The following is a 9,961-nucleotide window of genomic DNA, read 5'->3' on the forward strand; positions in this document are numbered from 1 at the left end:
AATTGCGTATTATCATGTGTTTTGTGGTGTAGTTTATCTCATTTGTTAATTGCAGGAAAGGAGGGCATAGTGGATCATCTCCAGGATCTGACGTGGATATTCACAAACATTAAGTTCGGCTGGAAATGAGGGAGGTAGAAGATATGAATGGTCCTCAAGGACAATATTGTCTTCAGCAAGCAGTGCTGATTCTAAAACAGCCAAGAACAGTAGCAGACCTGATCAAAATTGGAGAAATGGAGCAGTTAGGAGTTGATACAATCCTGCATTGGTAGAGTCTTGAATTAGTCTCCTCAGTTTAGTCTGCACAATGTGAAAAAGAGAGAGCAAGATCTGTTTCTATTTACATTGAACTGTAGGGTTTAATCCTTGAGTAGAAACAGAGTTTGTTACTTAAGTTTAATCAATGGGTAAATGTCTAAACAAAGGGCAAATAAGAATTTTTGATCTCCCAATATTTTCTCTCCATTGACTTATTTCAAACTTAAACTCTATTTTGTTAATGTGAGAAACAAACTATGGAATAGAGAAAACTAGGGAACCAATTCGGTTTGAAAGATACTAGGGAAATCTTCAGAGAGGAGAGGATATGTACATTGGGTTTAGAGAATATGTAGAAGTTTGCTGTTCATGTTAAAACACTTTTCAGTGTGATTTGCATGTCATATATAATTTTCACACCAGAAATATATATTTTTTTAAATGTCCGGTTACCACAACCCTGTAAATTACATTGAATTTATGTAACATTGTTTGGAAACACAGGCAACAAAATAGTTACTAAACAAAGGCATACTAAACTAATAAATAACCCAGAGTTTAGAAAAATGTAGCCCTATTTTTCCTCAGTGATTTTCTTGGTTATGAGAGATAGCTACCTATAATGGCTCATCTGATTCTTTTTTTTTTTTTTTCCAATTTCTGGGCATTGGTGCCTGAAATTGTATTTTAGATTCCTCCTCCTTCTCTTCCTTTCACTCCTGCTTTTTTCCTAAAAACTTTTTCCTCATAAAATCCATGAAAATCCAAATTCCTGTATTTGAGCATCATAATTAAGGTAAAGCAACAACAGAATCTCATATGAAACATCACTTATTTGAAAAGCTGATGATCATCTGTCTTAGTAAGGAAATAAATATTTTACAAGGGCTGATTCTGACCATTTTGTGTGCCAGTATAACCTTCTGTTTTATATTCCTTAACACAGGTTTTCTTTTCCAAGAGCCTAATATTTTTCCTTCCAATTGTGTAATTGAGTAAGGGACAAGGAAGGCTAGGTAGGGAGAGATGGGGGGGGCATGTAACTAGGGTCACACAGAGGGCTACATAACTAGGCTTACAGAAATCCCAGATGTGGAAAAATGTTATCGACAAGATATTAACCAGAGGTAAGGGAACGTAACAAATCCTCCTTGTTCTAAATATAGGTGAGATATTTTCCTAATATTTACAAATCCACCTTGTCTTAAATGCTATAGACAGGATATTTACCAAGTTCCCTTGTCAGTTTTCTATGAAACACCCACCATAATAGGCCTCAATAGCAACCCCTCTCACTCTAGAGAGTTCCTTTTGTTCCGTTTCTCTTCTCACCTTCAGTTAGTAAACTCACTTCACTTCACCCTTTTGTCCGTGAGATTCATTCTTCGACTCTGTGAGACAAAAACCCTACAAACCTGCAACATAATAACTTATCAAAAAGCTGAACAGGATGGGGGCGCCTGGGTGGCACAGCGGTTAAGCGTCTGCCTTCGGCTTAGGGCGTGATCCGGGCGTTGTGGGATCGAGTCCCACATCAGGCTCCTCCGCTATGAGCCTGCTTCTTCCTCTCCCACTCCCTCTGCTTGTGTTCCCTCTCTCACTGGCTGTCTCTATCTCTGTCAAATAAATAAAGAAAATCTTAAAAAAAAAAAAAAAGCTGAACAAGATGCTTCTAGTATTTTTCTTCATATTTCTTTAATGGCCCAACAGTACAAGTGTGCACCTTTAATACATTGATCATTGTTCCCCTTTTTGATATTTTCATTCATCATGACCCAAACAGTAATTTCTAAATAATTTAACTTTCTGCATAACAACATCTGCATACTCATAGTTCCAAATTTGCTAATTCATACCATGCTTCTTTGAAGCTATTATTTCAAAATTACACTAGTCTTTTATGCTGCTAAACTTTGTCCAGGCATTTTCTCTACTTCCAGTGCTTAGTTCTGTATCTCCCATAACATGAGTGGGTTAGCAGGCCTTGGCCTTCGGAAATAGGGTTGATGCCCACTTACCTTCAGGATTGTTTAATTTAATTTTATTTTTTAAAATTTCCATGCCATTAGTTCTCACTACCTCTTATAAAAACAAAGGATAAGAAAGCAAAAAACAAAACAAAACAAAACAAAAACCCCAACGGGAACAAGAAGAAGAATCTTGAAGGCCTGCGGTATTTCATTTTCATTTCTGCATTTCAAGCAAAACCAAGTCAATCTCTCTACTTTTCAATCTGCAGTTGTTCTCAGTGTCTCTCAGTGAGAGGGACCGTACAACATTCTGTTTTAGGTTCTTTACCATTTCAAATCTATTGAACACTCCCTATACCAAGTTTAACCATTCATACCTGTAGTCATGCATTTCCCCTTTTTGTTTCAAGTAACTTCTAGATTAATTGAAGCTTCTCCTCTTTAAACCTTACAATCTCTTATTCCAATAATTTATTTCAAAATTTAAATTTGTTCTTTAGCTTTATTCCAGCTTCAAAGTCATTTATATTCCTACTTCCATTCAAGTTATCAGTCTTTTCCTTCCATAGTTGTGGACTTATTTCATTTATTTTTGGTCATGTATTTCAGTAACACTCTTGCAAGTGCTCTAAGTTTATTTGCCAATATCCTACATAAACTTGCCTCAAAAACAAACAAACAAACAAACCCCAACTGCAGAAAGGCAAAATAGGACATATTTTAACCATCATAAATCCATGGATGGCAAATTCACAGAGGATGTTAACACTGTCTGACAGTTCCCTTACTAATGCTTTAAGTTCATTTGCCAATATCCTGAATGTCACTCTCCTCATAAAGGTATCCATCCACCTTAATCACTGAAATATTTGAATTACTTCTCTTTGCTCCAAGTAAAAGTCCAAGAGTTTAAATATGGATCAATAGATGCTTATTGCTCCAGCCTCTTTTTAAACTACAGTTGAGCTTCCTAATCCCATGATACAATGATTTCTCTTCTGATGCGGTGGCTCCATGGGGGTTTGGGAAGAGAAGGAAAACACAAGCCCTGTTTTCCGTACTACATGTTTGTTGTTTTCTTTTCTGCCACCTTAAATTTTTATCTCTGGTGAAGGGAAGAAAATTAATAGCTCTGACCTATGACCTCTTGCCTATCTCCTATTTACCTCACATTCTTTCTCCCAAAACTATTTACTTCCTTGAAATTTCCACAAGAAATGTTACACTATAACACGTGCTCTCCCATCTTTAATTAGCACTCACCAGCATCCTCCTAGAAACATTATGATTTAAGGGATAAAGTAAACATCATTTTCAAGGATACATATTTAAATAGAGCCAATATTTTGTAATACATCATGTGGATTAGTTCTATCTTTCCAATATGAGAAATTAAAAAAAATCTATGAATACAATATATGTCATATATATAGGAAACATTTTGTTGTACTCAGAACTCAATTAGTGAAATGAACTAAGAGACAATTTTTGCACTAATGAACACTGATTATTGAAGCCCCTGAGGGTAGATCTAGGAGACTATCTCATCTTGGTGTATCACTAGATTTGTAGATGAACTTATGTTTTTTTTAAATATTTAAGTTTTATGTAATCTCTGCAACCCATTTGGAACTCAAACTTACAACCCCAAGATCAAGAGTCCCATGGTCCACCAACTGAGCCAACCAGGCACCCCAAAGATGAATTTATTCTGGGAGAATTTTTATAACAAATTAATGGTAAATTGTACTGCATTTAAATTTTTTCTGAATTAAATTTTTATGTATATGATCATGTATTATTTATTGCCATAATAAAAAATTATCCCCAAATTTAATTGTTTAAACAACTAATATTCATTTCATAGTTTCTAAAGGTCAAGAAAAATGGAATAGCTTAGGCAGGGGTTCTGACTCTAGGTAATCATGAGTCAAGTTTGCAGTTGTCAACCAGGCTGCATCCTCTGTAAAGCCTTGACCACTGCTGGAAAGTCCACTTGTAAGAGGCTTAGTCATACAACTGGAAGTTGCTGCTGGTTGTCCCCTAGGGTATCTTTGTTCTTTCCATGTGTCTGTCTTCTTTCAGGCACTCTACTCCACATGACCTTGCTAACAGGATAGATGGGGATTCCTTCTATGGTGGCTGGATTCAGAGAGAGAGATTAAAGGAAAGAGAGTGAGAGAGAGAAACACAGAAGAAAAAGAAGGAGGAGGAGAAGAAGAAGCACAAGTCTAAGAAGAAGAGGAAGAACGATGAGGAAGAAAAACAAGGAAACAAGGAGGAAGAAAAAAAGGAAGAGGAAGAGGGGGAGACCAGAAGAAGGAGAAGAGAAGGGGAAGGGAAAGGAGGAGGGGAGAAGGAAGGAAAGAAAAACAAGAGATAGGGGAAAGCTGGAGAGACAAAGAGGGAGTGAGCACCAAGCACTGAGTCTGTAAGGAAGGAAAGAGGGCACTCAAGACTAAAGCCGTAGTATTTTACAGCCTTATTTCAGAAGTTACATTTCAATCTTCTTGGGGTATTTTATTCCTTAGAAGTGAGTCATTCAGCGCAGCCTACACTCAAGGGCAGGAATATTAAGTTCTACTTCTTGAAGTGAGGAATATTAAGACTGTGGACATATGTTTAATATCACCACATATCATAAAACTATTTACATCCACTTTAGAACTAAAAAGGAATAAATACCTTTTTTTTTTCAGTTAAGCACAATTTTTAATGAAGCAGAAATAATTTTCCAGCTGTGGAACAGCATAGAAGTTTATTGTTGAAAACACATGCACACACACATACTTTCACACATACACACACACACACACACACACAGAGCACATTCACACATAATCAAATACATAACCTTCATGCATAAAGTTTTGTCAGAGGAGAAATGCTTGACTTTTCAAAAAGCCTCATTCATTAAAAATGAAATTACCTTTGTGTTCATTTGAGCTGTAACCTTTAAGCAATCAATGACTATATACTCTCTGTAATCATTCTTTAAAATTAGAATTATTGAAAAGCTTTATGATCACTGATGAATGAAAGAAAGTAATATTGATTTTTGACCAGGAGAGATGATCTCAGGCAGTAAACATGTGCAGTCCTAGAAGAAATCACTTCACTCTGCTTTCTGATGCTGTTGAAATGGGTCAATTTTAAATAAATTTATCACGTTTTAAAATTTAATCATGCATTACTTCACGATACATTAGATAATGTTTTAAACTAAGTAATTCCATGATGAAAAAATTAAATTGCCCCAATTAAGATATTACAATAGCAAAAATATCCAAAATTATAGAGGCATGCATATGTGTCACTTTTAAGTTTTCTTTTTACCTTATTTTTTGTCATGTTTTCTTGTCGCTGTTGTTGTTCCTTTGTTTCACTAAGCAACCTCATTTGTGTAGTTACATGTATATAGATGTGGAAGATGAAACCACTCCTCCATGAGTAATCATCATTTAATAGACCTTTTCTTTCACTTATGATAGGATGGACACAGAAGTGAGCTGACATTTTCAGGCCATTGGATTAATAGTACCGGTAAGTCTTGTAATATTCAACAGTCATGATGTATGTGATACTCTGCATCTTGAATAATGAGTGTGTTTCCTTATGTAACAAATAGTAAGACAATTTAGAAAGGTGATAATTTATTTTTAAGTCTTAAAATTTTTTTAAATAATAAAAAGAGATTGTACATTGAAATGTTTCATCATCTTTAAACATATTTGTTCTCCACTTCCTAAATTTTCCCCCTTTTTAAAAATTAAATCATATGTTCTTTCTATAACCTCACTTCTAAGTTTTATTACTCCCTGGGAAGTATTTTCACTATAAAACAGTAAGCAGCCAAACCTAATCTGAAGTGACTAACTCCACATTGCTATAATCTCTGGTTATCATTCAGTTCTATTTATTTCCCATTTCCACCCTTGGAATTATCCAATTCCTTGCCTTTCATTGCATTCTACTCATACTTACTTCTCTGACTGCCCAATTCCAGTCTTTTGTGAATTTCTCTTGCATTGAATCTTATGTCTTCTTACGTGGAACTCTTTCCCTGGGAAATACATTTTTCTCCATGGCTTTAAGTCCCATTTGTAGTCAGAGGCTTTGAAATGTACATCTCTGGGCCAGATCTATCTTAAGAGCTCCAACTTACTTTATTTAACCAACTACATCTTCTGCTCATAATCAGGTAACCTAGCTAAGGATATAGGTCTTTTGTAAACCAATTGTATTTTCCAGAAAGCTGTTTTAACAGTTCCCTCCCAATATTCTTCTATCCAAACTATCATTTAGTCTTGTCAATTTAATCTTATCAATATAGAACTGCATGCATTTGGTTATCCCTCTTACAAACAGTAGTTTGAGCAACCATAATCAATTTCACCTAATTATTACAGTATTTAAAAAAAAAAAATTAGCCCCCTGTTTTGCTTTGGACAGTTTCATCCCCAGCAAACCCACCCAAATCACTCTCAAAACTGTAATGAAATGTATTTTTCAATAATTCTGATCATTCTTATGCTTAAAATATACTCTGAACCTTCTCAGTGCATTTAGTTTAAAATGCAAAACTTAACCTGCCCTAAGAATCTTTATTTTCCATTTTAATTTCATCCTATACTTGCTTCCCCTTGATCTCTATATTTAACCACTGTGACCTTCTTTTACTTAATCTGAAGGCTATGCCCCATCTTAACTTAGAGTGTTTACATATGCCATTTTCCCTCTCTGACACTGTTTTCCTTGATATTTGGATGACGATTTCAAAAACATTTATCTGTTCTCAGCTGAACTATCTCTTCCTCAACATCTCTTAGAAACACCTCACCCAAGCCCAAATCACATGACCATTATAAAAATATTTCCTCACACCCTTAATTTGGCTTAAATATATTCTTATATGCCATAGAATATTTTACCATTTAAAATTATTATTCATTTATTTGATGATATTGGTAAAGGCTTCTTAATGGTGGTAAATGCCATGTGGTCAGGAGTGCTATCTCGATCATCCATCTTCCACACCCAGTACAGTGCCCGTTAGATAGATGCATTCAGGATGTATCTTTAGAGTTAATAAATGATGATTAAGCTTGTATTTTTATTCTCATTTAATTTTATTACAGAATTAGTAAAGAAAAATAATATTATTCAGACAAATGTCACTACAAGCACATGTGCATTGGGCTTGCAACTTGCTAAGCAATGGATTTGGCATTTATAGAAGAAATCTCTGCTGCCATGTTCTCTGTGAAGTGTTTCTGATCTGATTCCATTCCCCAGACTCGCTAATTTACATGGGATGCATGATCTCAATGAAAATACTATTTGATTCTAGGTTCACCACTTAAGGTCAAAACTCTTTTGTATGACACATAAAACTTTTAGACCTCTGATCCTGTTTAACTTTGTAGTCACCCATTCCTGATATGTTCATCTAACCGCTTTTTGTTCTAGACCAGTGAAACATAGATTATGCTTGAAATTGTGTAATCTTTATCCTTCTACACCTAACCTCTGGTGGGAGGCCCTGGAGAATATTGACACTGGGTAGTCAACATAGGCCTTGTTGGTCTAGTGAATTTTTTCAAAACACAATATTATGTACCTTATTCCCCAAGGTTGAGAGGGAAATGGGAACCACAACAGGTCTGTCAAGAGAGAGTACATGATGGCTCAAACTACTGTTTGTAAGAGGGATAAGCAAAATATGCACAACTAAAAAAGCTAGAATGAGTGAAGTATGGATGTGATTGGGGGCATGGAGGAAAGATTCGGGTTATTAAATTCAAAGACATATACCATTCCTGAAATCCTGGGTCAAGAAGTTGCTCCTACTGCCCAAACTTTAAGCTTCTCACACCCACACACTGTGATTAGACACAAAGAACATTGAGTCCTACCACTTCCACTATTCCTAAAATTCGTATCTCTGTGGCCTTTATTGCCAGGGATTAACATATTTAAGGTGGGTTCTAATTTACTTCATCCTTCTAAGTGTGATACACATGCATACAATGGGAAAGCGGGCTAAGCTTCATGCAGAACACTGGCTCAAAGAGAACTGCATTGTTTACTTGTTTTGTTTTGTTTTGTTTTAGCTCTTTGAATTTAAGAAGACTAGAATGAGTGTTGAAAAAAATCTGGCCACGGTCTACTACATATCTGCCACAATCCTTTAATTAAGAATTTTGCATTTATACATTCAAAGGAAAAATAATCTTCTGAATAGTATTATTAATAAAAGAACCTTGTCTTGATTTACATATTCCAAGCAGAAAACTTCTAGACTATCCCTAGCAATAATTAACAGGATAAGATTTACAAACCCCAATAAGTCATTTTTCATGTCAGTGTCATTTTAGAATAAATTGATGGCTGCTAAAACTTAATTTAGTTTGAATCTCTTCTGATCATATTTATAGTTTTACAGACAGCCATGTTCAATGCTATTATATTATATATTACAAGAAATTTGCTAGGTTTAAAGTAAGAATCTATTTTAAATTCTCTGATATTTGGGAACTCTATCAAATTGTGCTAGGCTAAGGATTTTAAACAAAACCTTTAACTTAATAAAGCACATGATCCCAATAGTAAATCTGCCAATATGAATCTCCACGTTTTATTTTTGCATTTTCTAAAGCACATCTGCCAGAGTAATTAGATAAAGACTTATGTGTGCAATCTGATATTAGATGAAAAGTTTAAACTACAGATGACACAATGTGAATATACAGAGGAATGAATTGATTTTATGTTAGTCCTGAAAAGAAAGTTCATCTTTTTGAAGTAAATTAAATTTATAAATAAATTTTGAGAGTGATATGTTGGATCATTGTAAAGAGTGGACTTCTGGTTTCTAATGTTAATAATAGGATAATTACTCATTGAATAACTTTGAAGTGATCAAATAAGAAGATAGAGGGTTCAGTAACTGCATAAAGAAAGGAAGGAATGTTATTATGATACTATAGACACAATATAGCTTTTACTGTGCCATAGGCTTTAATATATTTTGTCAACTACTTTTTTCAGGGAATACACTGCTTGACCTAGACTGGTTTATTTGTTTGTTTTTGCAGTGCTTTTTTAAAAATTTATTCTGTTTGGCCCATGGTTAATGTAAAAATATTTAGAGCTACATTGACTAAAGCCAAATAAAAGATTAGTTTTAAATGTTTTATATTTATAGTTATAAAATATTTCAACTTGTAGTTGTTCACAGGATTTATTTTGCATTAATTTACCAAATAATCACTTGGTTGAGCTAAAACAATATAGCTGTTTAAGATGTATAGGACACCTGGGTGGCTCAGTCAGTTAAACATCTGCTTTAGGCTCAGGTCATGATCCCAGGGTTCTGGGATTGAGTCCAATGTCAGCCTCCCTGCTCAGTGGGAAGCCTGCTTCTCCTTCTCCCTCTGCTCCCCTTCTCCTGCTCTCTCACTCTCTCTCTCTCTATCAAATAAATAAATAAATAAAATCTTTAAAAATATAAAAAAATAAAGATGTATAAATCAATGCTAATGAGGAAAGAGAAAAATGCATTTATATGTCACAGCTTTCTATTGCTACCATTGGAAAAAAGTAAGGCAGATATTATTTTTTAATTAGTTGTATTTTTAAATATAAATTTAATATAGTGAATATTTATGTCCTCAAAATTATCTATTGAAGTTATAGAGTTTTATAATTTTTGCGTCAATTATATAGCT

The sequence above is a fragment of the Ailuropoda melanoleuca genome, chromosome 3 (genome assembly GCF_002007445.2).
Source record: "Ailuropoda melanoleuca isolate Jingjing chromosome 3, ASM200744v2, whole genome shotgun sequence".
NCBI classification, from domain to species: domain Eukaryota; kingdom Metazoa; phylum Chordata; class Mammalia; order Carnivora; family Ursidae; genus Ailuropoda; species Ailuropoda melanoleuca.